General features: G+C 47.1%; 1 protein-coding gene across 6 annotated transcripts in view; it reads right to left on the bottom strand.

Moving 5' to 3' along the window:
- Positions 1–27,653, bottom strand: part of WSCD2 (WSC domain containing 2) — a 180,715-nt gene that overhangs the window by 107,973 nt on the left and 45,089 nt on the right. For 2 of the 6 annotated variants that reach the window (XM_081542965.1, XM_081542968.1), the window contains one exon: positions 5,165–5,312. The gene's annotated coding sequence lies outside the window, so the exon portion shown is untranslated. Of the gene's footprint in view, positions 1–616; positions 673–757; positions 1,437–5,164; positions 5,313–19,823; positions 20,085–27,653 lie in introns of those variants that run through there. The other 4 variants (XM_081542966.1, XM_081542969.1, XM_081542967.1 and 1 more) reach the window with 4 other exon arrangements.

Raw genomic sequence — 27,653 nt, 5'->3', positions numbered from 1 at the left:
GAGCTCAGGAAACTTCTCCCAAATCTTTAGCTCATCTAAGGAGCTGCAAGGGACAGGAGGTGATCCCCACTGCTTCTAGCGTCTCTGCCAGCGAGGTGATTCGGCTCCGGCGATGACACTTGGGGCTGCTGGAAGGGCTTGGATGGGGGTGATTTGGCTGGACGAGTCCCCCTGCTTCCCTCTACACACACACACATACACACACACATATGCACGCACACACCAGAACGGACATAAGCAAGACTGCAAAGCACTCTACACAGAATCCATCACCCGGGCAGCCCTGGCTTCTTCTCCAGATGATGGGGAATCTTGTTTACCAGAGTATCACCCCCAACAAGGACCCTGTAAAGTCAACTTGAAAATACGTCCAGCTCCTTCTGCCTCAGAACTCTAACTGGCCAAGAAGGGGGTGATTCATGAATCAAATGAAAGGGCCCACTTCCCCCTGGCCCAGGTCATCTGAGAAGTCCTGGACGTCCTGCCTTGGGAACCCGAGGGGATGCCCGGAGGAAGGACGCCGGGATAAGCCGGCACGTCCTACCCTCTGTGGGAGGAGAGAAAGTTTGTCATCCACCCAGAGCAGGATGGTCACCACTCAGGGTTCTTTACTCACCTGGCTCTGGACATTGAACCCCAGGCTCCACGCAGCATCTGGAATCGGCAGCCCAGCTGGGGGACAGATATCCTTTGCAGCAGCCCTGCTCCCTTTCCCTAAGATCCCTCTGCTAGCAGGACCAGGCCCCTTTGCCCTTACCTGAGGGTCTCAGTCACTTGCAAACTCTGCCAACGGAGCCCAGCCAGCGCCCGGGGTCTCTCTCTCTGCGACTCCCGCGTCCCGCTTGGCGCACCCGCTCTGTGGGCGCCTTCCCAGCTGCCAGCTGCTGCAGTAGCATCCAGGAAAGGGAGACTGGATTTTCTTTCTCGCCGCCCAGTCTCTTCCCGGAGGGCCCGGGGAGCTATTTCTCCGGGTCTGGTGCAAGGGGCATCCTCCGCGCCTCCAGCGGGAAAGTGGAAGAGTGTGGGTCCTGGATTGCAGCAGCGGCGACAGCGGTGGCCGGGGACGAGGTGGCGGTGGCGACGCCAGCCGGTGAGCCGGGGAGGCGGGCGGAGGCGAGAGGAAGTGCAAACCGGGCTCCTGCGAGCCTGGCGCTCGGGCGGGCTGGCGGGCGGGCGGCACTGCGGGTGCCCCGCGCCAAGGCGAGGCCCCGAGCAGGCACCCGCCCGTGAATGCCCGGGCTCGCTGCGCGCCGGGCGCAGGCTGCGGCTGGGCGCGGGGCTCCGGCCGTCTCGCCTCCCTCTCTCTCGCTGCCTCCCTCCCTGCCTCGCTCGCTCCCCTGGACTTCACGTCTCTGGAGCCCGAGCTCCCAGCGCCGCTGCCGCCGCCGCCGCCGCCGCCGCCGCCAGCAGCACGCCTCAGCCCGGCGCGCTCCTCGAGCGGAGCCACAGCACTGCCTACAGCTTAACTCCTTGCATGCCACCTGGCCCTCCCGCAGCCTCCCGGGGAGCTGGGCAGACCCGGTGCCAGGCCTGCTGCGGCCCTGGGGAAGGGCCTCGGCCTCTAAGCCTCAGTTTCCCCATCCGTAAAATGGGCTCGAAAGACGCACGTCATAGATTGTCTGGAGAATTAACTGAGATGATTGTGGGAAGTGCCAAGATCCCTGGCATTGCGTAAGCACTGATAAATGGCAGCGGATTTGTCGTTGCTGCTGCTGGTTTTGTTCAGGAGGCTTGCCACAGTGTCTCATTAATGGTAACCCCCAATAAAGGGCACTCTGGGGTTTTGGGGGGTAGGGGAGGATGTTTAGTTTGTTGTTTTACAAACTACACAGGCAGCAAGTTTAAGCTGTGCGACCTCTGTCTGATCACTCACCCTCTCTGAGCCTGTTTCAGAATTTCCCTTCGGAGCTCTGTGTCCTTGGACAAGTTTCCACCCTGAACCTCTGATGGTAGGTGATGCCCACCTTCAAAGGCTCTCCAGTGAAACTCTGGGAAAGGAGCCACCTAATGGAAGGGTCACTGCTGAGTGAGCGCCTCCTAAGTGCCAGAAACATGGCCATGTGGTTTCAAACATATCTTATCAAGCCCTTGAAAACAAGCCTCGAAGGCTGCTAGTTCCATTTTCATTTTTCAGATGAGAGAACTGGGGCCAACAGAGGTTAAGAGACTCAGCTAGCTTAGCACAGCTAGAAAGGAGCAGAGCTGGGGTTGGTACCCTGGAATTTCTGACTCCAAAACCATTGTCTGTTTAAGCTTGGAACTCAAGGGGAGGCTTTAAAGTGGCCCTTTGCAGGCTCTTCTTCATTTAAACTGACAAGAATTCGTATCTGCATTTCTTCTTTATCAGAGCAATTATTTTCCCAAGTATAAAATTAATTCTCATCTAATGTACATAATTCAGAAAATACTAAATAAGAAGAAGAAAAGCAAATCAACGCCATTCTTATCACCCAGAGATGATGATTTTTAACATCTTGATGTTCCTTCCAGTCTTTTTTCTATAGCTACAAGTAAAAGCATGTAGAATCACCCATTCTGTATCAGGAGATGGGGAGGGCTTGGCAAATGCAACTCATAAATCCTTTGCTAAGGCTGAGCCCCCAGTTTCACAAGAGAAAAAGACATGTAAATGCTTGATCAACGGCAGTTGCTGCTTTTTATTAGAAAGAAGTGATCTGAATAATACTAACACCAATTGCTGAGAATTGCTGAGTCCTTACTAAGCAATAGGCACCATTTCTGTTAATTCTTTACAAACACCTTAAGGGATATATCTTGGAGTTGGTTCATTTAAAGATGAAAGACTGGAAAGATGGTTCATTTAACGATGAAGACTCAGAAAACTGAGGCCCAGAAAGGTGAGGTCAGTTGTTCAAAGGCACACAGCAAATTCATGGCAGAGCTGGAATTAGGACCCCAGCTCATCTGCCCACCCCACCCGTCTCCAGCATAATTACAAATGGCAGACCCTCTGTGCCTTTCCCATGCCATCCTCTTCCCACCACAACTCACAGCCCTCTTGCTCTATCCTGGGGACAACTCTCCTCCAGGGAGCGATCCAGGGACTGACACCTCGTCAAGGAGCCCATTGCAGGGTCTGAGAAGGGTGCAACCGATCTCTAGCCATTTCCAGTCCACCTCCACCAAAGCCCACTTCTCCCTGCCCCTCCGTCATGCCCCTCAGGAAGGAGCACTGGGCTTCTCACAAAGTGGAAGGAGCTGCAGGTGAAGCTCAAGGGCCTGGCAAGTGTCCTTGGGTTGGTCACCCGCCCCTTGGAGTCGCCGCTTCATCATCCATGAAAGGACTGATAATGTCTTCCCTACCTGCTTCTTAGGGTTTGGGGAAAATAACAGATTGGAAAGCACTTTGAGAGTGGCAAAATTGTAATATATAATGGTGATGTTATAACCATCACTGCCATCATCATACAAGCATATAAGAACAGTGTTGAAAAGTGGGAGCTCTGGAGACGAGTTTGTTTTTCCCCATATGGATGACCCCTCACAATGTACTGAAAGAACTGTCTTTCCCCCACTGCCCTATGGGTCCACTTTGTCACAAAACATATGTTCCCCACATGCGTGTAGGCCGGTTCAGGGCTTTTCATTTGGTTCCATCGGTCGATTTGGTTATGTTTATGTCAGTATCACATGGTCTCAACTACTATAGCTTTATAATAGTCTTGATATCAATAAAACACATTCTTTCATTATTCTCTCTGCAATATAATCTTGGATATTCTTGGCCTTTTGAATTTACCTATCAATTTTAGAATTAGTTTATCAGGTCTCTCATACAACAATGACAAATACTTGCCAGGTTTGAATTGAGATGACATAGAGTCTACAGATCAATTTGAAGAGATTTGCTATCATTACAGTATTGAGTTTTCCAATCCCTCTACCTCACACCATATGCGGAAATAAATGCCAACTGGGCTGTAGATCTAAATGTGAAACGCAAAATAACAAAGCTTCCATAAGCCTATAGCAGAGGCAACCTTTATAACCTTGGGGGTAGGAGAAGACTTCTTGTTTAAGAAGCACTATTCAAAAAGGAAAATACTGATATATTTCGTATATTAAAGTCATAAGAACTCCACTAATAAACACCATTTAAGCGCATGAGTCAAGGCATAGAATGGGAGCAGTCAATTCCAACACCCAGAACTATGGGCTCCTATTCAGAACTTATTAAATCTTCCCACAAATCAATAAGTAAAAGACAGACAGGCAAATCAAATGCTCAAGAAACTGGGACAGAGGCTTCACAAAAGAAGATGTTCAGAGAGCCAATAAATTCATTAAAAGGTGTTCAACCTAATTAGAAATCAGGGGCATGCCTATTAAAACTGCGAGGAGATACCATTACACTAAAATTACAAAAATTGACAATCCCAAGTGCTGGTGAGAATGTGGAGCAACTGGAAATTGAATGTGCTGCTGTTAGGAATGTAAATTGGTAGAAACATTTTGAAAAACTGTGTGGTGTATCTATGCAGTCTGAATATACACCCTTTTCTGGCTAGCATTTCCTCTTTTAGGTATATATCCAACAAAAATGAATGCTTGTGTCCACCAAGAGACGTGCATGAGAATGTTCACAGCAGTCATTCTTGTTGCTTATAACAGCACATTTTAACCACACAAATGTACATACCTACAAAACACAAGCAGACTCACAGACATAGAGAACAGTCTTGTAGTTGCCAAGGCAGGTGGGGAGAGGAAAGGATTGAGAGTTTGGGATTAGCAGATGCAAACTATTATATATAGGATGGATAAACAACAAGGTCCTATTGGACAGCACAGAGAACTAAGTTCAATATCTTGTAATAAATTATAATGAAAAAGTATGGAAAAGAATATATATATATTATATATTATAACTGAATCACTTTGCTGTACATCAGAAAATAACAGCACTGTAAATGGACTGTACTTCAATACAAAAAAAAATCACATTTTAAACTAATCTCAAACAACATAAATATTCACCAACAATAGGATGGGTTCACTGTATATGATCAGCTGGTGGAACACTATACAGCAATGAAAAGGACAAGATTCCAGATATACACACCACAGGGTAAATCCAACAAGCACAGTGTTGAGCAATAGAAACGAGACACCAGGGAGTACTTCCTGTAAAGATTTCACTTACATAACATTCGGAGGCAGGCAAACTCAGCTGGAGGTTGGAGGCCAGAGTGACAGACTCTCTGAGCAGGAGGATGAGCATTGCAACAGGGAGGGAGCACATAGGACTTCTGGAGTGCTGGACATCTTTTCTTCCTGGATCTGGTTGGTACCTACACAGATGTTTGCAACATGTCATTGAACCTTATGTTTATATATTGAGCACTTTTCTATATGTGTGTTAACTTTTGAAAAGGCTGTTTCTTAAGTGACCATTCTTAGGCAAAGCAGTAACAATTTCAAATCTGAGCTCTGGTACTTTCGGGCTGTGGACAGTGGTCAAGTTATTGCATCTCACCAAGACTTAGTTTCCTCATCCAGAATATGGGAACAATAATTGTACCCATTGGATGGGGTGGTGTGAGGATGACAGGGTTTCAAGTGAAACAGGAGAGGCAAAGCACAGCCCTCAACCAATATTGGGTGATGATCATCATCAATTATATTCTGCTGTATTATATATAAAAGTATAATATATATGAAGTATTATATATAAAGTAAAGGAGTATCTGAGAAATTATGGACCGAACTGTTTGAATCTCAGCGACGGTTGCCAGGTATTAGTAGAAAACAGGATGTCCAGTTAAATTTTTAGGATAAGTCTGTAATTTTACACGAGACAAACTTAAAACTAAACCTTTTTTAATTGTTTATTTGGAATTCAAATTCAACTGGGTGTCCCGTAGTTTTATTTTCCAAATCTTGCCATCCTAACCTCATAGTCACCAACCATGTGCCCTGAAAGTAATAAGTTGCTTGACCACTCTGGCCTCAGTTGCCTAATCTATAAAATGGGAATAAAGGCCTTTTCCAGTACTGACAATAGGATGAAGCTGATTAGGTCAGCTTTTCTCCTGGGGTGCAGCAAACACTCTGTATTTGTTCCTTTCCCTTCCCATTATCTCCATCCCTCTTCTTCTGTCCTTTTCTTTCCTTGCCTAAGTCTTAGGGTTGCCAGAGCACCCCAAAAACATAGTGTGTAGCCTCCCTGCTGGTGGAATCTTCAAAACTAAGAGATTGGGATTAGCTATAAAAAGTAAGTAGTAAAGTTGTAGAGTTTTTGTCTGACATACACACACAGTCAGTTTTGGCAGAAAGGGCCTGTCTGCTGCTTCTAGGCTCAACCACTGGGCAAAGTCTACTCTGAGGACTTGCCCTGCTCTCTTCTTATCCCTGCCATCCTTTGTATTTCAGGCATCTGAGAAAAGTCTCATCCTCTCTCCATGCCACCTATTTCAGCTCAGAGTGTTATTGTTTCTGGCCAAAGTCTGTTGCAGAACTCACAGAGGAGCGGCAAGAAACAAAGCGATCTTTGAAATAAACTCTATTAAAGATCAAAACGGTGATGTAAGAGAGTTTCTGAGCATCAGATCAGGTAACACCTCTGAGCTACTTTCATAAAAACGAGCCACTAACCCATACATCACTGTCATTTGAACCCCAGCATCTAAAAATAGGATTTGCTCTAATTTCCTGAGTAGCTGATGCAAATAGAGAGAATGTGAGAGTAGTGAGTGGGCTGTGTCAGGTGATAAGTAACTCCCCCACTTGATGGCATTTTTCTAAAGCAGAAAGGAGGAGAGCTTGCTTCCAGAAATGCTAGGCAAATCCTGGCAGAGGTCAGAGGGTTAGGATGAAGGATGCAGGAGTTAGCCTGACCTGGGGTGGAGCCCCGACTCTGCCACCTCCCAGCTGGGTGGCCTTAGGTAAGTTAATTAACATCTCTGGGCTTCCTCTTTTAAAAAACAGAGACTGAGGATTTTGTGTGGATTAAATGATAGGCGTATATAGACTGTTTCCCACGGTACATGCATTACGCACATGAGCCGTGACCCATTATTACAATGATTCCAGATGGAGAGGACAAATCGAAGGCGATGTGAGGACGCCATTCATTTAGGGCTCTGAACAGAATTCTAATCCCAGAATTTAAGTACGTGTGGGTTTCCCAGAGTCAGATTTTTTTTTTTTCCAGGCATTAAGCAACTGACTCACACATCACTGTTAATGTGCAGAAAAAAGACTAAGGTTGAGAAGAGGGAATTGCAAAGGTCGCTGTGACTTTGTCCTGGTGCAGACACACAATACAGGAGGTCTTCTAACTGCAGGGATTTGGGCACGATGCCCAGGGTGGACTGGCCACTCCCTCTAGCATTTCTTTTTCTTTTTTTAATTTTTACTTATTTTTAAGTTTATTTTGAATTGGAGGATAACTGCTTTACGATATTGTGTTGGCTCCTGCCATACAACAACGTGAATCAGCCACAAGCACACATATGTCCCCTCTCTCCTGAACCTCTCCCCGACCCCTTACCCCATCCCAACCCTGTAGGTTGTCACAGAGCAGCAGGTTGAACTTCCTGTGCTATACAGCAGCTTCCCACTGCCTATCTATTCTACACCTGGTAGTGTGCATGTATGGGGCTTCCCTGGTGGTTCAGACAGTAAAGAATCTGCCTGCAATGCAGGAGACCTGGGTTCAGTCCCTGGGTTGGGAAGACCCCCCTGGAGAAAGGAATGGCTATCCTTTCCAGTATTCTTGCCTGGAGAGGTCCATGGACAGAGCCAGGCAGGTTACAGTCCATGGGGTGGCAAAGAGTCGGACATGATTGAGCAACACATACACACACACACACACACACACACACACACGTATATATGTCAATTCTACTCTCTCAATCCGTCCCACCCTCCCCTTCCCCTGCTCTGTCCAAAGTCTGCTCTCTATGGCTGTGTCTCTATTCCTGCCCTGCAAATAGGTTCATTAATATCATTTTTCTAGATTCCGTATATACACGTTAATATACGATATTTGTTTTTCTCTTTCTCACTTACTTCACTCTGTATAACAGGCTCTTGGTTCATCCAACTCAATAGAGGTAACTCAAATGTGCTCCTTTTTATGGCTGAGTAATATTCCATTGCATATATGTACCACAGCTTCTTTATTCATTCATCTGTCTATGGACATCTAGGTTGCTTCCATGTCCTAGCTATTGCAAACAGTGCTGCTATAAACATTAAGCCCTGTGCATTTCTGCTTCCTCTGTGGAATCTCTCTCTGCTCCCTGCACCTTCTATTCAGAGCCCTACTGTGAGTTCCCAGCCTCTCCTATCCCATCTGATAGCAGCTGATGCTTGGTCAACCATGCAAACTCCCAAAGATCAAGAGCTGTGTCTTTTAACTACTTCTCTTTGCTTAGCACCCAACACAGTGCTTGGCATATGGTAGCTGTCTTAGTCCATCTGGGCCTTTACAGTAAAAATATAGACTGGGCAGAGGAGCCTGGTAGGCTGCAGTCCATGGGGTCACTAAGAGTCAGACACGACTGAGCGACTTCGCTTTCACTTTTCACTTTCATGCATTGGAGAAGGAAATGGCAACCCACTCCAGTGTTCTTGCCTGGAGAATCCCAGGGACGGGGGAGCCTAGTAGGCTGCAGCCCATGGGGTCGCTAAGGGTCAGACACGACTGAGCGACTTCACTTTCACTTTTCACTTTCATGCATTGGAGAAGGAAATGGCAACCCACTCCAGTGTTCTTGCCTGGAGAATCCCAGGGACGGGGGAGCCTGGTGGGCTGCCGTCTATGGGGTCGCACAGAGTCAGACACGACTGAAGTGACTTAGCAGCAGCAGCTTATCAACAACAGAAATTTGTCACAGTTCTGGAGGTTGGGAAGTCCAATATCAAGGCACTGGCAGATTCAGTGTCTAATGAGAGCTCATGTCCTGGTTTACAGATACCATCTTCTTGCTGTGTCTTCACATGATGCGAGGGGCAAGGGTTTTTTTTGGGGGGCGGGATCTAATTTGTTAAGGGCACTAATCTCATTCATGAGGGCTCAATTCTCATCACCAAATCACCTTGCAAAGGGTCCTACCTCCTGATACTATTATTACACTGGAGATTAGCTTTCAACATGTCAATTCTGGAGCAACAAAAACATTTTCAATCTATAGTATAGGTGCTCAGGAAAAAGCAGATGACTGAATAAAACTGTCCAGTATTCCCACAAATTTATACTGATTAAGAGAATTCGCCCATTAATATTTCATAATATTAATATTTCAGTAAAAGAGGGAAAGAGGCATAAATGTAGAGGAATGGATACTGGGGCACCTTTCAATGTCAGAGCAGTGGAAAGAATCTGAATGCCCATTAACAGGAGAATAGATGGATCAATTCTGGTACATTCTTGAAGCGGGGGGGCTGTGCAGCAGTGAAAATTAATGAACTAGAACTCTATGTATCATCAAGGATAAACTTCAAAACTTAGTGCTGAGCAAAAAGAAAAAGCTAGTTGCAAGAGGACACAGACAGAATAATACTATTTAATAAAGTTCAAAAATCTATAAAACAATTCAGAATATTTTTATGAGTACATATACATGTAGAGTAAAAGCATACTACATTTCTGTGCTTTTACTCATGTATAGTAAAAGCATAGAAACCTATGTGGGGATGATGAACATCAAATCCAGGAGTTGGGGACTTCCCCGATGGTCCAGGGGTTAGGACTCCGAGCTTCCAATGCAGGGGGCATGTGTTCAATCCCTGGTTGGGGAACTAAGATCCCAATGCCTTGTGGCCCAAAAATAACGAACTCAAATACAATGGATAAGCAATAAGGATTTACTATATAGCACAGAGAACTGCATTAAATACCTTTTTGTAAAAATTCAAGAGACAAGCTACCACTGCTGAGGGAGTGGGGCAGGGGGGGTTCCAGAGTGTTTTAATTGTGTTTTTAACGCTCTATTAAAATTTCTCAGACTGTTTGGTTCATGTGTAGAAGTCACATCGTTCTCTGCATTTTTTTGGTATGTCTGAAATATTTCTTTAAAGAAAAGAAAAAAAAAAAAAAACTGAAGCAGCAGTTGAAAGTGTAGGCCAGACTAGAACTGGCTTACTTCCTACCCTCTGTTCTGATATTTGCTGTGTGTCTTGAGTAAGGGATGTAGCCTCTCTGGACTTCAGTTTCCTCAACATTACAATGAGGATAATACCTCTTGGGAATATTACATGAAATAATGTATATAAACCACTGAAAGCTGGGTAAGCACTCAGCAAATAACTGTTCATATCATCATTGTCAACAGCAGTCAATTGCAAATCATTTGAGAACTGGAAGCATCTAACAAGATCACCCATTCCTAAGCTGTCTTTGAAGATACAATGCTTGAGACTGGAAAGGTTGAGCCAGTCACCTGAAGTGGTGGGGTACTTGGGAGGCAGATTTGAGGACCTGAGGAGCATCTGTATGAGGAGGGCCCCCTCTGGGGTGGGTATGCAGCCTCTGCTCCAAAGCTCTTCCTGCAAAACTTGTAGAAACCTTCACTTCCTTCCAAGGGACCAATGATGATGACACGGGGAAACCTGCTAAAACTAAGACATAGACCCCAGAGGCAGCAGGACCCCTCCTAATGTGGCTTCACCCCTTCCTCTCCCAATCCCTAAGCATATTGATATCATCATGAAAAAGATTGAGAAGAATGTCTACAAGCTTGTACTTTCTAATATATATACTTTTTAAAACAGTAAAAAATAGGATACCTAACACAAACTTGCATCACCCTCTACAAAAACACACTTAAAACCGCACCTACATTGCACTGTTTGTAACAGCCCCAAACTGGAAACACGTCAAATGTCCGTCAGTGAAGAATGGACAAATATTGTTGTCTTCATTCAAAGGAATACGATCCAGCAATGAGAATGAACAAACTATAGTTGCTATGGCCACACGGATGAATGTTACAAACATAATGTGAACAAGAGAAGCCAGAACCCAAGGATGTCATCTGCTGCCATTTATATAAAGTTCAAAAACTGCACAACTAACCAGGCTGCTAGAAGTCAGAATAGTGGTTACACTTGGGTGGGAGAGGCTGTTGGTGGAAGTGGGCTGAGAGGTGCTTTTGGGGGTGATCCATCCTTCGGCTGAGCTGGGTGCTGGTGTCCTGGGTGTTTTCCTTGTGAAAGGCGTGAGCTGCGCACTTAATACCTGTACACTTCTGGACATATATTACACTTCAACTAAAATGCTCCTTACTGTAAAAACTTGCCAGTTCCAGCCTTTCAACCTTTATTAGTTACCAAAGACTATGTTCTGACATGGATCAGGCCACACAATAAAGCGGATAAACGTAGGCCTCTAAATTAGCATCCTCTGTTAAGCCTTGACCTTGAACCTACCAGCTGAAACCAGCTTTCATTTCAGGCTCACTGAAAAGGGGGATTGTCTACCCCAGACCTGGCCAGGTGGAGACAAGGGCCATTACTCAGGACACCCGATCCAGAGAGACAGGCAAACCACCCAAATTATCTGATTTGGCAGTATCCTGGGCTCGAATGACCCAGATAATGGTCAGACTGCCAGGGTGACACCACACGTCCCAGCCAAAATACCCACAAGGTAGATGCTTTCTCTGGGGCCAAATTTGTAGGCAGAGTCCTATGCCACCCCGCCCCCACCGCCCGGGTCTAATTTCTGCAAGAGGAGCTATGGGGGCTCTTGAAGTCTGAGAGGCCACAGGAAGGTAGGGCAGTCTGGACCCTTGTGGGGCTCCAGACAGGCCCCCTTTGTGGTCCTATACTGAGGCTCTCCCATGGCCTCCCCAGAACATAGCTCTGGGCCACTGAGCATGGATGAGCTCATTTAATCTGACAGCCCTAGGAAGGCGGTAATATCCATATTATTATTACCATTTTGCAAGGGATGAAACTGAGGCATAGGGAGGTGAAATGAGTCACCCCATAGCGAACACCAGAAAGGAACGGAATCACTTTTTTTTCCTTTTTTACTGATTCTCCCACCATTCCTGCCTCCAAGGATGCTCTTCCCCACCTCGTCTTCTAGTCACTCATGCAGCAGGCCTCAGGGAGAACCCACTTCGGCAGGACGGTCAGTGAGTTAAAGTCCTCTGCGGAGCAGGTATGGAGATGGAAATGGACGAACACAGGATTTATTGGAGGAAGCTTCCATAGAGGTTAAAGAGAGAGGGAGTGGGATTAAGCAGAAAGAGGCTTCAGACTATGGTGCAAGTTTGACATTGGGAAAGGAGAAGGGGAAGGAAAGATTGTTCAGGAAGAGCTTCAGACACAGCATAACTGTGGGAAAGGCTGGGGCAGCCCAACAGAAGCCCAGAGCAAAGACTACTCATTGGTGGAGTCCAGGCTGGGCAGGGATGTATCAGGCCTTCAGACTGGCAGACCCTGGGGTCAGTCAGGACATTTACAGAAGGCAAAACAAGCATTGGTGTACTCAATGCATTGGTTATAAGCCGGGGTGCAGAGAGTCTCTTGAGAGCATCCATTGTAACTATTTATTGGATGGCTGTCTTACCCACTGGGCTGTAAGCTCCACAAGAGCAGGAATTATCCTGTGCAGAGAGCAAGCCTGGCATGTCGGAGATGCTCTGTTAGTATCTGTGGACTGACAGGCTCTTCTGACTAGCTCCTCTGGGCTTGTTGATTGCCACACATTTCCAGAGGACAGTCCTTGCAGCATTTTGTGATAAGGATGAGGGATAAGAGGTTGGATCTGAGCTTAAGTTTTAGAGCCAGATCTTCTAATCTAAATGACCTTAGGCAAGTCATCTTTCTTTTTCTTTTTTTTCATTTTCTTTTTCATTCTTTAAGCTTCTATTTATTCAACTATAGAGTGGGGAAAATAATATCTGCACCCTAGATTATTTGTCTGTTTCAAAGATCAAATGAGAATAAATGGATAAAGAAGTTTTGGCATATATATACAATGGAATATTACTCAGTCATAAAAAGGAACACATTTGAATCAGTTCTCATGAGGTGGATGAACCTAGACCTGTTATACAGGGTGAAGTAAATCAGAAAGAGAAAAACAAATATCATATATTAACGCATATACATGGAATCTAGAAAGATGGTACCAATGAACCTATTTGCAGGGCAACAAATGAGATGCAGACATAGAGAACAGACTTGTGGACACAGTGGGAGAAGGAGAGGGTGGGACAAATTGAGAGAGTAGCATTGAAACTTATACATTATCATATGTAAAATAGATAGCCAGTAGGAATTTGCTGTATGACACAGGGAGCTCAAACCCGGTACTCTGCAACAACCTAGAGGGGTGGGATGGATGGGAGGTTGGAGGGGGGTTTAAGAGGGAGGAGACATATGCATACCACGGCCGATTCATGTTGATGTATGGCAGAAACCAACACAGTATTGTAAAGCAATTATCCTCCAATTAAAAATTAATTTAAAAAAAGATTAAATGAGATACTGCTATCACAGTATTTTTCACCATGATCGTTACGCCAAGGAGACATTTATAGATGGTTACTTTTAGTGTCTATGCTTATTCAAATAAATTAGAGGGCCTCAGCTTCCAAGACATGAATATTATCTCAAAGTATATCATTATTTGACATGAATTTTAGTAAGCTCCGAGAGTTGGTGATGGACAGGGAAGCCTGGTGTGCTGCAGTCCATGGGGTCGCAAAGAGTCAGGCACAACTGAGAGACTGAACGGACTGATACTATTATTTCCACGGAAAATCATATTCATCATACACTGACACCTCTTTTATAGAGAGGAACGGTGCCAAACAGAGACTGTCATCATTTGTGGTCTGTTCACTTATCTGTATCTCAAGCCTGCCCTTGAAGCCAGGATCCATGTCTTGCTTGTCTGTGTATTGCCAACACTCGGCAAGGAGCTTACACATCAAAGAGACTCAGCAAATGCACATTCCTGATACCAACGTGGAGGCACAGCCGTGGCACCACATGCCACCTGTATCAGCTGATTCAATCCTCATAACAGCGCCCCTCACCCACCGTGGACAGTGTTGTTCCCATCTTCCAAACAGAGAAACTTGAGTCCCAGGGAGCCAAAGCTACTTTCCTAAACTTGCAGAACTTCAGGTTTCAGGCCTGGAATGGCCTGGCTCCACACTGGGGTTTTTCCACTGGGACACATGGCTGTCAGCCTGGCAAACAGGTCAATCCAAGATGCAGTCTGAAGTTCAGTACGATGCCCTCACTGTCCCCGGAGACTCCAGGAAGTGCTCTTGGAAACCAGCCTCTCCGGAATCTTCCAGTTTAGACACACGAGTCTCCAGGGAGGAGAGCGAGCCATGGGCTTGTGGGTTGGTGGATTTTTTTACCTCGGGGTTCAGGAGAAGCCAGTGTGACCTGGTTACAGAGTTGCCCTAAGAAGCTTCAGTAATTTGAAGGTCATATTTCTCCTAATGTCTTCACCGTTTGAGCTTTTCCCATGCAAACACATTCAGGAACAACCATCCATTAATAACTACAGCAACATGTGCAGAGCTCCTGCTACGTGCAGGTCTGAGGTCTAATGGTCTGAGGCCATCATGTTCATTTAAAAAAATACTTTGTTTTTATTTGTTTATTTGACTGCACTGGGTCTTAGTTGCAGCACACAGGATCTTTTAGTTGTGGCACATGGGATCTAGTTCCCTGACCAGGGATGGAACCCCGGCCCCCTGCACTGGAGTCTTAACCACTGGACCACCACGGAAATCCCACATTACATCCATTTTGACTCTGCAACTTCTCAACTACCATACAAGGTGGGTATCCCTATTCCCATTTTCCAGATGGGGAAACTGAGGTTCAGGAAAAAGGTAAGCTGCCCAACATCACAGAGCTGGGAAGTGGCATGGCTGGATCCAGCCTGGTCAAGGCCTGAGCATGAGACGGGAAGAAGAGATGCCAGCCTGCAGGATGGAGCCTGGAGTTCTGCCACCCATCTCTGAGGCAGCTGTTTCTTAAAGATATATTGGGACGGCCTCGTCCTTGGCACCCTGCCTTGCATCACCAGCTTGTCCATCTTCCAAACCCAGCCATGGCAATATCTTAGTGCACATACAGCTCTAACTACACCACTCCCCTGCTTAAGACCTCCAAATAGCTCCCTGTTTCCCACAGCCGAGAGCTCAGACTCCTTCACCCAGCACTCAAGGCCTCTGGCAGAATGGCCTCAGGTCCACTTCCTCAGCCCTCCCCTCTGCTCCTGTCCACCCTCCCCTGCAGACTCTTCATCACTCCTCCCACACCCTGCTCATCCCCCCCTTCACCTTTGTATGTGCTGCTTCTCCTCCCTGAAAATGTATCTCCTTCCTTCCACTTCTCCATCCAACAAACTTTGGGGCATCTTTCCAATGGTGCCTTCCCTGGCGATGCCTTGGTTTCTCATTTATGTAGTATGGTCAAGGAGAGTAGAGGGGCACCAGTTTGACTAACAGAATCTTATTATTCTCATTATGCCTTTTGCCAGAGTCAGAGGAAGCAATTCCATTGCCTCTGTCTAGTTCAAAGAAATACCTTTCAACAACCATTTACAGAAGGTACAAACCCTTCCTCCACCCCCTCTCCCCGCATTTACTGTTCTGTTTGCCCATAAGTATTCTTGCCCCGAGAATTCATGGACAGAGGAGCCTGCTGGGTTATAGTCCATGGGGTCACAAAGAGTAGGTACTGGGGCTTCCCCCAGTGGCTCAGAAAGTAAAGAATCTGCCTGCAATGAGGGAGACCTGGGTTCCATCTCTGGGTCAGGAAGATCCCCTGGAGAAGGAATAGTATTCTTCTTGCCCGGAGAATTCCATGCACAGAGGAACCTGGCAGGCTACAGTCCATGGGGTCGCAAAGAGTCGGACACAACTAGGTGATTAACACTAACACTTTGCCCATAAGAGCATTCCCTATCTTTGTAAGAACTGCTTCTCCCCACTCCAACCTTATGTTTCTAGAAGAAACCATTCCTGGATGTGGAGGGGCATCTTTGAGTCTAGCTGGGCCAGTCTTAGAATCCCACTGCCCTGGCCACAGTGATTGGCCCAGAAATTGACATGTGACCCAAGCTCAGCCAATCAGAAAACTTTCCTGTTAGTTTCTAATTGATATTGATGGGAAATAACTTTATTTCATGTGGTCAGAGGCTCTAGCTTTAGAGGTCCAGAGCCACCTGTGAAATTGGTTTGAGCCCAGTGAGGATGACTAGCTTGAAGGAGTGAACTAGCATGCAGACAAAAGGCTAGAGAAAAACATGATGTCAAATTAGCTCCTGGGTCTAATCCTCCCTCAAATCAGTCATTATGTCATAAGAGCCAATAAAGTCTTAGGTAGGTTCAAGTTCAAGGTGAGTTTTTGTCACTTAACAACTAGAACGTTGTAACAAACATGGCCTTCTCCATGCCATGTATGCATGAGTGCATATATGAATGCATACATTGTATGCATGTATGTAAAATGCCTTCTCCATGTATGTAATAATGTAGCCAATAAGCATATTAAGGACCTAGTGTGGACCAGACATTCCCCTAAGTGATGAGGACACGAAAGTGAAATAAAAATACGGTCCCTGCTGATACAGAGCTCACTGTACTAGTCACCTGTGACTATCTAAATATAGAATAATTAAAATTAAGTAAAATATAATATTGAATTTTTGAGTCCCACTTGCCATATTTCAAATACTCAGTAGCCACAGGTGGCTGTTGGCTACCATACTGGGTAGCACAGACAGAAAACATCGCCATTGGCCCAGAACATTCTATCACACAGTGCTGGTCCAGAGCCTTACTGGTACAAGTGTTATTCCCAAAACTAACAGCATCAGCCTCACTGGCGGCTCCTTGGAAATGCAGAATCTCAAGTTCTATCCAAGACCTACTAAGTCATAATCTGCATTTCAATAAGACCTTGTTAAATTAACATTTGTTGTGCGTAGAACCCTGGGGGGTTGGATGTTGAGACACAGTTTAGAAAAAAAAGAAGAAAGGACCACTAGGAAAATAGAGGCATTTGTTACTTATAGGTCCTGGAGATCATAGGCAGCCACTCAAGGGGCGATGAAGGGAGGTCAAGGCAGAGTGCAAGGGGCACATGACTCTATTAAGGACCACAGATAGGGTTCCCAGACTAAAGCCAGATTTGTCAGTTCAAACCAGAAAGAGTGAGGTTTGGGTGAACCTCAATGATCCTGAGAGGCAGGGGAAAATATTCATCACGAGGGCCTTTGGAGGAGTCATATCAGAAACTTACATTGACTCGTGACCCTATAGATTGTTGTCTGGGACATGCACTGAAGGAGCTAACGTGAGTTCAGTGCCCCTGTAGCTTACTTGGCCACGCAGAGTGGGTGCCGAGGCAGTGATATTCCTAGCAGTTTACCTAAGCGTCAAAAATGTCCAAGTGATTCATATGCACATGATAGTTTGAGACCCTGTCCTGACAGATCCTTCTAATTCAGCCCCCCTCCGTCCAACTCTGTCACAGCCCCCTCCCATGAACGGCAGAAAGGGTCCCAACCTAGAAAAGGACATGTAGGTTCTCCCGGCTATCAGCTCACTGACCTCTTCCCAAGCCACAAAACAATCTCTATCGGTGTCTGTCCACAGAGCGAAGGCTTGAAGGACTGGCGCCAACCTTCAGCTGAACAGACTCCCCCCCTCAACACCCTTGCTGCGTCGATAAATAGGGTGCGAGTTAATAACCACCATCAGGCTGAGTTGGACCTTGGCGGCAATACCACCCCAGAGACGATTTTACAATGATTTAATTCTTCAGGGTAAAAACCCCTGCAGAGAGCTGGAGTGATCCAGGGTGTAGGCTGTGTTATGCTTTTATTTTTCCAGCATGAGTAAGAAAGCCCTCACTGTGTAAGCATGAGTTCTGCGTGTTCTCACGCAGCAAAGGATTTGCCCACCCCTGTGTGGGCTCACGGCTTAGGGGCTGTCAACTCACCCAGCCTGATTCCCAATGCACTCTTTGAAAAGCCTTTACACATGCACACACATGCGCGCCTACACACACACGCACACACACATACTTCAACTAATTGGTGGCACCCAACCATAACCAAGAAAAAAGGCAACAAGCTGTCCATTTAAATTGCAGATTGTGACCTTTATGCTTGAAATGGTTTCAGACATCCTGTTTATAGCTTTGGGGTTCAGGCACTCAATAATCTCCAAATTGTTTTCTCCATTTTTTTTTTTAACGACTGTTACTATGCATTGCATTTTCCCCAATTTCTGGGCCTCACCCCCAGCTGGTGTCTCCTGAGAGTCTAGGTAATCTGAAGATGCCTGTAGCATGACTCCCTCTCTGTAATGTCACCACTGAATTCTGTCGAGCTGAACCAGCTGCAGAAGCTGGATTGCCAAGCTTGGCCCCACCCACTCATAGATGGACAGAGGTTTTAAAAAGACTAGGAGTGTGTAGGGTGTCGGGGAGAAACAAGGGGCCTTTTCTCCAAGCTGTAAATCTGCCCTGAAGATCTTAAATCCACCGGTCTAGGCTAGCATTCCCTAAAGTGTTAAGTTACAAGCGAAAATGTTAGGAGATGTTAGAAGATGTCACAAGGTGACTCTGGGTCCATTGGAGATGAAAGGATTCTTTAACGCGGGACTTCGCAGGGCCTTCCAATGCTAACACGCATGGTGGGGAACTCCGTTTGATATGAGGTGAGAAGTCAGGTCTACTGGGCCAAGCTTGTTTAATCAGAGTGCACCTATCTTCCAGGATAGTCTCATAAAAAGTGGTCCACAGCCCTCCTGGGAGCTGCTGCTGTTCTGGTTACTACTTCAGCAAGGCTCCATCCAACCTAGGCCCCGGGTGGCCCGGGACATCACGTCTGCCACATTCTATTGGTCGAGCGACTCACCATGGCCCAGATTCACAGAAGAGGAAATAGCCTCTGCCTCTTACTAAGATGCTCGAGAGGAGGAAATGGCAATCCACTCCAGTATTCTTGCCTGGAAAATTCCATGGACAGAGGAGCCTGACTGGCTACAGTCCATGGGATCGCCAAGAGTCGGACACGACTGAGCATGCATGCTTACTAACATGTGTGGTTGCTTCAATCTGCCACCCTGCCAGAAAGAAAACCATGTGTGCCCTGCTTCTGGCATCCTTAACACACCCATTTTAAGTACCAACTTACCTGCCACCCTGCCCACAACTGTACCCAAAGACTTAGAAGTCAGAGTGGACATTGTTTTATCTGCCTCATCCTTCTCCTTTCCTCTTCCTTCTGGAAACAATTCCCCCTTCCCTGAGAGGATGCACAGAGACTTAGAATTAACCTCCTGAGGATAATAGTGCATTTGATTCCTCTTTGAGAGCTGACACCTGAAGCAGAATGGTTTGATGACTAATGAATAATTCTAGCAAAAATTAATAACAAATAATACAATAAATAAGCATTGTGTGCTAATGGTGTACTTGGCACTGCATTATTCAATGAGTGATCCAGTTACTCATTTAACGCTCTGGGGCTTCCCTGGTAGCCCAGATGATAAAGAATCCGCCTGCCAATCCAGGAGACCCGGGTTCCATCTTGGGTCTGGAAGATCCCCTGGAGAAGGGCATGGCAATCCACTCCAGTATTCTTGCCTGGAGAATTCCATGGACAGAGGAGCCTGGTGGGCTACAGTCCATGGGGTCACAAAGAGTCGCACACGACTGAGCGACTAACACTTTCAGAGTTCTATGAAGTGACTACTACGGTTATTCCCATTTTACAGATAAGGAACTTGAGTCATTTGCTAGTGGCTAAGAAGGAGTGAGGGCCTCCCGGGTGGCACTAGTGGTAAAGAACCCACCTTCCAATGCAGGAGACATAAGAAAGGCAAGTTTGATCCCTGGGTCAGGAAGATCCTCTGGAGGAGGGCATGGCAATCCACTCCCGTATTCTTGCTTGGAGAAAGAATCCCATGGACAGAGGAGCCTGGTGGGCTGCAGTCCATGGGGTCGCAGAGTCGGACACGACTAAAGGAGCTGAGCACACATGCGATAAGGAGTGAATCATCAGAGATTCTAGGCCAGATGGGTCTTTCTTCACATCCGGCGTTCTGACACACGCTCTGAAACAGACAGGACGAGTGGCAGTGAAATCTTTAGGTGACGGTTCCGGAAGGTGGGGGAGGGCTTCTGAAGAGCTCTAGTCCTTCATGTCTTAGGGCAGAACAAATACAGAGACACACGGTGGTAGATAGGAAGTGATGTATCAGAATAGGGTGCTTGTGAGGCTTGTAAGCATGCCTGCGGGTGAGGGAGTGCTACGCCCTGAGAACTTACTGGGCTAGGGTGTTATAATCAAAGGAAAAGCGGGGAGGGGCGAACTTCTTTCATCTTTCTTGAGTAGGTGTCATGCTCCCACCATCAGTTCTTCCTCCACGTTGAGCCGGGCAGTTTTCTTGTCTCTGTGTGGTCTAGCTAGGTCCACAAATTACTATTTTTTTATGTGTGTAGAGAGCATGTCCTAACTTACCGAGTTCCCTGGGCAGGATGTGGGTCTCCTGCCACCATTGTTTTATTGTTTGGGGGCTTCTATTCCGTAGTTTGTTGCTAAGCAAGCCTGCTTGGTTCTGTGGTTAAGAAAACCTGCTTTCTTGAATGAGCCTTAACTTACAGGGGTCACCCAAGATGCTGATGCTGAAGCTCCAATACTTTGGCTTGAGGGGCTCTGAAGGCCCCTGGCAGGGCCACCAGATGCAAAGAGCCGGCTCATTGGAAAAGACCCTGATGCTGGGAAAAATTGAGGGTAGGAGGAGAAGGGGGTGACAGAGGATGAGATGGTTGGATGGCATCATCGACTCAATGCACATGAGTTTGAGCACTATCTCAGGGAGATACTGAAGTACAAGGAAGCCTGGCGTGCTGCAGTCCATGGGGTCGCAGAAAGGTGGACACGACCGAGCAAGTGAATAACAACAAACCTGCTTTCTTGAGTGATTCTTAACTTATGAGGTCTCCCATGCTTTGTCTACTTACTGCCCCTAATGGTGGTGCTGATGTCAGTTTAGTCGCTAAGTCGTGTCCGACTCTTGCAACCCCATGGACTGTAGCCCTCCAGGTTCCTCTGTCCATGGGATTCTCCAGGCAAGAATACTGGGGTGGGGTGCCATTTCCTTCTCCAGGGGATCTTCCCAACCCAGGAATTGAACCTGGGTCTCCTGCATTGCAGGCAGATTCTTTACGAACTGAGCTACAAGAGAAGCCTAGTGGTATTAACTATTTAATCACGTACTTTGGACCTTTACTCTTGTCCCTGTCAGAAGGAAAATCAGCCCATATCCATGATGGTTACTCTTCATGTATGGGGTACCTTCTGTATGTCAGGCCCATGGGTCACTATTTATTGAGCACTTTCTATATGCTAAGTTCTGTTCTAAGAACTGTGTCTACTCATTTAACCCTCAGAGCAACCCTCTACAGGCTACTGATGAGAAAAACTCAGCTGAGGAAACTGAGGCACAGAAACGTTAAATAATCTGTCCAGTGCCACACAGCTTGTTAGTGACCGAGTCAGGATTTGAACCCAAGACTCCAAGTCCAGGGCCTGGGTTCTTACTCTCTCTGTTATCCTAGAAAAGGGCCTTTGTTCAATGGCATATGGCGACAACTTGGATCAAAATGCCAAGCTTCCCAGTTGCGTTTAGCCCTTCCTGAACTTTTGAAAGCCAGAGCTTCAGCAAGGCTGCAGTAGTGTCCTGTCTGTCTCCTGCCTTGACTTGGAGGACACCACCTTTCAGCTCCTCTCGCCCTCCTTAGGCTGGGCCCTGTGTGAATCAAAGCATTCGGGCAGGCAAAGGAAAACTACAGTCGGGGCCAGGCACCCAGACGCAGGGGTCCTGCTTGCCAGGCCTGGCTGTCTGAACAGCCCCCATTACGCCAGCCCACTGCTCTGACAGCAGAGATGAGAAACTTCAGCTGAGGGGTTCTGAAGGCCCTGGGTAGGCCCACCCTGCATTCCCCACATTCCCTACCGCCTGGGGTGGAAGGAATTTCCGACCAAACTTGGCAGGCCAGGAAGGACTGTGGTTGAGCGGCTCCCTCTGGAAGGTGCTGTGGAGCCCTGGCAGCTCAAAGAAACTTCCTCCTCCCCAGACTCACTGCTAAGAATAACCAGGCTCTCCCCTCCAACCCTTCCCTGCAGGCTGCAGCCTCTTCTGAGCTCTCCCTTTGCTCAGATTAAACCTCTATGGTGGGAGAGGCAGAAGACAGTGAGCCCACGAGCTGGCGTCTGAATCCTGGTTTGGGTGAATCCAGAGCACATTCTCTTGTTGCTTTGGGGGGGTAGCACCCATGTGGTACCTCCAGGGTACCCTTCTGGAGATCGGAGCTGTTTTCCACTAGGACTGCATCCTTGAGGCAGGGAGGACACACCCTCGGGCCCTCCAGGACGGGTGCTAATAGCACCCTGCTCATAGTCACACACAGTCATTATCTCCACGCAGGGCACAGCTTCTCAGTGTAAACCTGGAGGTCTCACTTCCTGAGGGTTTTCCGAGTCAGACTGATTTTGCCCCCAGGAAACATTTGGTAATGTCTACAGACGCTTTTTTAAAAATTTCTATTTTATTGACGTATAGTTGATTTGCAATGTTGTGTTAATTTCTACTTCTAGATAGGTTAATGTCTACCATCTCAAAGTGGACTTGCCACATTTCAAATGCTCCTTAGATGCAAGTGTCTCGTGATTCGGGGCTTCTGTGCTGCACAACGCTCATGTGAGGCTAAGACTTTTCCACTCCACAGATGCTTGGTGATGAACAGGTCTGGCTGGGAGAGAAAGAAGATGAGAAACAGGAAGGGAATCTTCCAGAACATACAAGCATCTCCAAAAAAGGGTCTGGAGCCCTGTCTTCTGCTGGGAGGCAGGAGACAGCATCTGGATGCCATCCATTTTCTCCAAGTTAACCTGGCTTCCAAGGAGGCTCAAGGGTGATGGACGATGACCACTCAAGCTCGGGGAGCTTGTTCTCCACCAGCTGCTAGCAGTGGGAACTCAAGGTCCTTGGGGAGGGCCACAACCACCCCCTTACCCCCCAGCCAAATCAGAGAGAAGGTTTGTATAAGCCTCATCCAAGGCTGGCTCTTGCAATATTTTTAAATCACTTTTGGCTTAGGGAGGTTGAGTGCCTGCTCGTTTCATCAAGTGATGACTCCCTGGACGAGACGAAGTCTGTTTCCACGGCTAATACAACAGAGCATTTGGAGAGTGCTGAATCCATTAGGGACCAAAGTGGCTTCCTACTGTCATCAGCTGAAATCCAGATGACAATACAGCTCGGGGCCCAGGATGGAGGCCCCGGGGTCCGTGTGCAGACGTCCAGACGGATGGCTGAGTCAGGGTATCTCTTGAGGGCACACGAGGCCATCTGCGAAGTAGTTCAGGGCACCAGCGCCGAGGTCAGTTTGTCTGAGTCAAAAAAATTGGTCAAAGTTCCAGCTCTGCTGTGCGTGCGCTCAGCCGCTCAGTCCTGTCGGACTCTTTGCGACCCCATGGACTGTAGTCTGCCAGGCTCCTCTGTCCATGGGATTCTCCAGGCAAGATTACTGGAGTGGGTTCCACTTCCTCCTCCAGAGGATCTTCCCAAGCCAGGGACTGAATCCACATCTCCTGCATTGGAAGGAGGATTCTTTACCATTGAGTCACTTGGGAAGGCCTAATTGTCATCTAACAGGCAAGCAATTCAATCTCTCCGAGTTCCTTTCTTCACCCATAAAATGGATTAATAATTCTTATTCCTTCTGGACGACCTTCCCCCACACATTCCCTTGACACTCACGCTCATCTTTTTCAGGTCTTTGTTCAGATGCTGCCTCCTCCAAGAGACCTTCCTTCCCTGCCTTGTTAGAAATCACAGTGCCTCCCATGACACTTTTCATCTTCATTCCTGGCTTTATCATGGATTTGTACATTCCGTTTGTTATCTATCTCTCACCAGTGGAATTTCCGTGCTCACGGTGCCTGAGCAAGATTCCAACACAGAGAACAGAAGTGGTCCAGTCCTCTTGACCCCCAAGTTGAAAACCATCACAGTCACTTCCACTATATTCTCTAGGCTGAAACGAGAGACAGGGCCAGCCCAGATTCAAGGGCTTTCAGGGAGTGGCTGGAAAGTCACATTGGGAAGAGAGCGGATAGAGGGAAGGGCAGAGAGATGCAGTCGTTTTGGCATCCGTCTGTGATGCACAGCTCTGAAGTCAGGAGTTACGAATAATCCCTCAGGTTGTGCCTGGGGAAGAGCCCCCAGCACCCATACATCCGGGAAGGGCCTTGGCCCTCTCTCAAGGTGTCCGCCGCCTCTTCCTCAGCTGTATTTGCATAATGTGATTGGCTCCCCTACTTCTCATCTGTCCCAGCAGGAAAAGTCTTTCTTGTCTCTGGCCCCTGGAGAATGATTAAAATCCCACACTCCTGTCCAGACCTTAATATGCGATTCCTGGAGGCGGAAACCTGACTTGCCCTAATTTTCCATAATTAATTCATCAAGACACCTGGTGTGGCTGTTGCTCTCTGCAGGGACTCTCTGGCATCCTCCCAAACAGCCCAGTGAGTCCCTGATCTCCTCATCTCACCAGGAAGTGAGGCTATGTTTGCGGAAGACCTACGGTGAATTCAAACTAGAACAGGTATCTCATGTGTGCAAATTCCTTGTTCCTCTTAACAGCCCTGCCACGTGGATGGTATGAGTCCCATGTTACAGATGAGCTGACTGAGGCTCTGAGAGGCGGTCACTCACCCAAAGACACACTGCTAGGAAGTTCCAGAACCCAGGGAATGGTTACTTGGTCCATACCTGGGCAGAGGCTTCACAGATGGCACGGTGGTAAAGAATCCACCTGGCAATGCAGGAGACTCTGGTTTGATCCCTGGGTTGGGAAGATCCCCTGGAGTAGGAGATGGAACTCACTGCAATATTCTTGCCTGGGAAACCCCATGGACAGAGGAGCCTGGTGGGCTGCAGTCCATGGGGTCCCAAAGAGTCAGACAGACAGACTGAGAGACTGAATACACACACACACACACACACACACACACACACACACACACACACACACACACACACACACACACACACACACACACACACACACACACACACACACACACACACACACACACACACACACACACACACACACACACACACACACACACACACACACACACACACACACACACACACACACACACACACACACACACACACACACACACACACACTGACTATTTCCCTGAACTGGCAAAAATCTAAAAGAGTTATAACACCTCCTGCTGGCAGAGATGAGGGGAAAGGGAACTCTCACGAATCTGGTGGATGACTAGAAACTGGTCCAGGAAGTGATCTGCTTCCCTGGTTTAAGCAAGATCGTTAATGTCAGAGTCATCATTTAAGTCTGAGTATTTGAGCCCCAAAGCTTATGCCACCAACCAATGAATAAATGGAAGGAACTTAGTGATCTAATCTAGAGGCTTTCAAGCCATCTTTTTTTTTTTTTTTTTTAATTGAAGGAGCAGAAATATCTCTTCCAAGAACATTTTACAGAAAACCCCAATCCCATGAAAGAAACAGTGAAAGAGCTGCCGTGCTTGGAGCTGGGGGCGAGGGTTCCAGTCCCTGGTTCTGTCATTTTCTCATTTCAGAGTCAGTGAACCTCTAGAGCTCCACAGAGCAGAGTCTGGAAACAGCTGGTCCCAGCCCAACCCCACCATTGTATAGATGGGGCATTTGAATGGTCCATAGAGGGCAGGGATTGCTTGAGGTCACACAGCTCATCCTGGCAGAGCTGGGACTAGGACCTGGGTCTTCTTGCCATCAGAACAGGGCTCTTTCAGCTATGTGACTCTCAAAAGTTCTTAACAATCCTGCCATCATCATCTTCTTCACAGTTATTACTCTCTGAGTATCTCCTAAGTGTCAGCAATATGCATACATCATGGCCACTCCTCAACAGCCAACACAAAGTAACTGAGACAGGACATACACCATGTCATGTAGTGAGGACGAGGCAGGGACAAGATTTAAGCCCAGGCCTCTCTGAATTAAAAACAGGAGTGCTTTCTACCATGCCAGACTGTCCCAGCAGCTGATGGCTATGGAGAGTGTGGGGGACGGGAGTGGGGCGGGTTTAGCCTGCCACCAGCATGGATGGTTTTCCCCCTCTTCCCATCACATTGTGCTCTTCTGGCAGGATCTTTACCAGCTTCTGTTTCTTTGGGTATCAGCTCCCTACCCTCTCAGCACCCACCACTGCACATGGTGGATATTCAACATCTGTCTGCTGACCGCTCATTCTCAGAGGTCAGCTATAAGTCACCTTTGGGGAGAGGAGGTTGGGGACAGAGAGCCTTAGGTTCACAATCTAATTCAGATATTTCCTAGCTGTGTGACCCTAGACAAGTCAGCCCACTTCTCTGTGCTTGCTCCTTGATAGCTAAATCAAAGTGGAAGTGAAGTCGCTCAGTCGTGTCTGACTCTTTGTGACCCCATGGACTGTAGCCCACCAGGATCCTTTGTCCATGGGATTTCCCAGGTAGGAGTACTGGAGTGGGTTGCCATTTCCTTCTCCAGGGGATCTTCCCAACCCAGGGATCAAACCCAGGGATCGAACCCAGGTCTCCCGCATTGCAGGCAGACGCTTTACCGTCTAAGCTACCAGGGACTAATCAAGGTGCTACAGTAGCTAAATCAAGGTGCTTTAGTAATAATGCTACACTGACTAGGAAGCTTTGGGATGCAGATAACAGAAACCTCCACCTACAGTGGCGAAAAGACTGAGGAAAGATCTTATCCTTCAGAATAGAAACTCCAAGGGTAGAGTGGCCTTCGGGGTTCACGATGTCAGCGAGGATGCAGTTCCTCTCATCTGCCATCGTCAGAGTTGCCGTCATCTTCTGTCTTTTGGAGCACAGCGATGGCCGTGAAACTGTCATTGTCACGTCTGCACAGATTACAGGTGACAGAGAAGAGCGTTCCATCCCTTCTGCTAGCTCCTTCTTAGTAAGTGGGGGAAGCTTTCCAAGAGTCACAAACAGACTTTCTCATTTTTCACTGGGCAGAACTGGGTCCCATGCTAATCCCAGAGCAGTTAGCAACGATAGTATTGCAGAGATTTGCTTAAACCCATTATCTGTAGGGCAGTGGCCGATGGGAAACCAACTGCTGACCTCAGAAAGATACATTAAGTGAGGACCTGTTGTACAATGAGGATCTTCTGCTTCTTTCAACGCTAATGTCCCCAGCCCTCTGGACATGGCAGACACTCAGCAACTGGTGTGTGAGTGTAAGAGTGAGTGAGAGAATAAAAGAATGAGGCATTTCTTTCCTCTCTCTGCTTTCCCCATTGCCCAACTGGATTATCTCTTGTTGATCTTAATGTCCAAATAAATGAAGTCACAAAAGATGGTGCAACCGGGACTGGATTAGGAAATAATTTGAACTCTCTCTGGAAGACACTACTGAAGCAATGAGTTGATCTGGGCCAAGCACAAGTTTTCTTCATCCAGGAATATTCATCAACTCATCACCAGGCTCCCCTGAGTTAGGGTGGACACCATAGGACACCATATTGACGTGATTTTTTTTGTTGTTGCTCCTATTGTTTTAAAATAATTCTTCCCGGCACGGAGATGGCATTTT

This window comes from Giraffa tippelskirchi, chromosome 11, assembly GCF_054371585.1.
Source record: "Giraffa tippelskirchi isolate mGirTip1 chromosome 11, T2T-mGirTip1v1.2.pri, whole genome shotgun sequence".
NCBI lineage: Eukaryota > Metazoa > Chordata > Mammalia > Artiodactyla > Giraffidae > Giraffa > Giraffa tippelskirchi.
The sequence above is the reverse complement of the archived record's forward strand: the minus strand, read 5'-3'. Positions and strand labels throughout refer to the sequence as shown.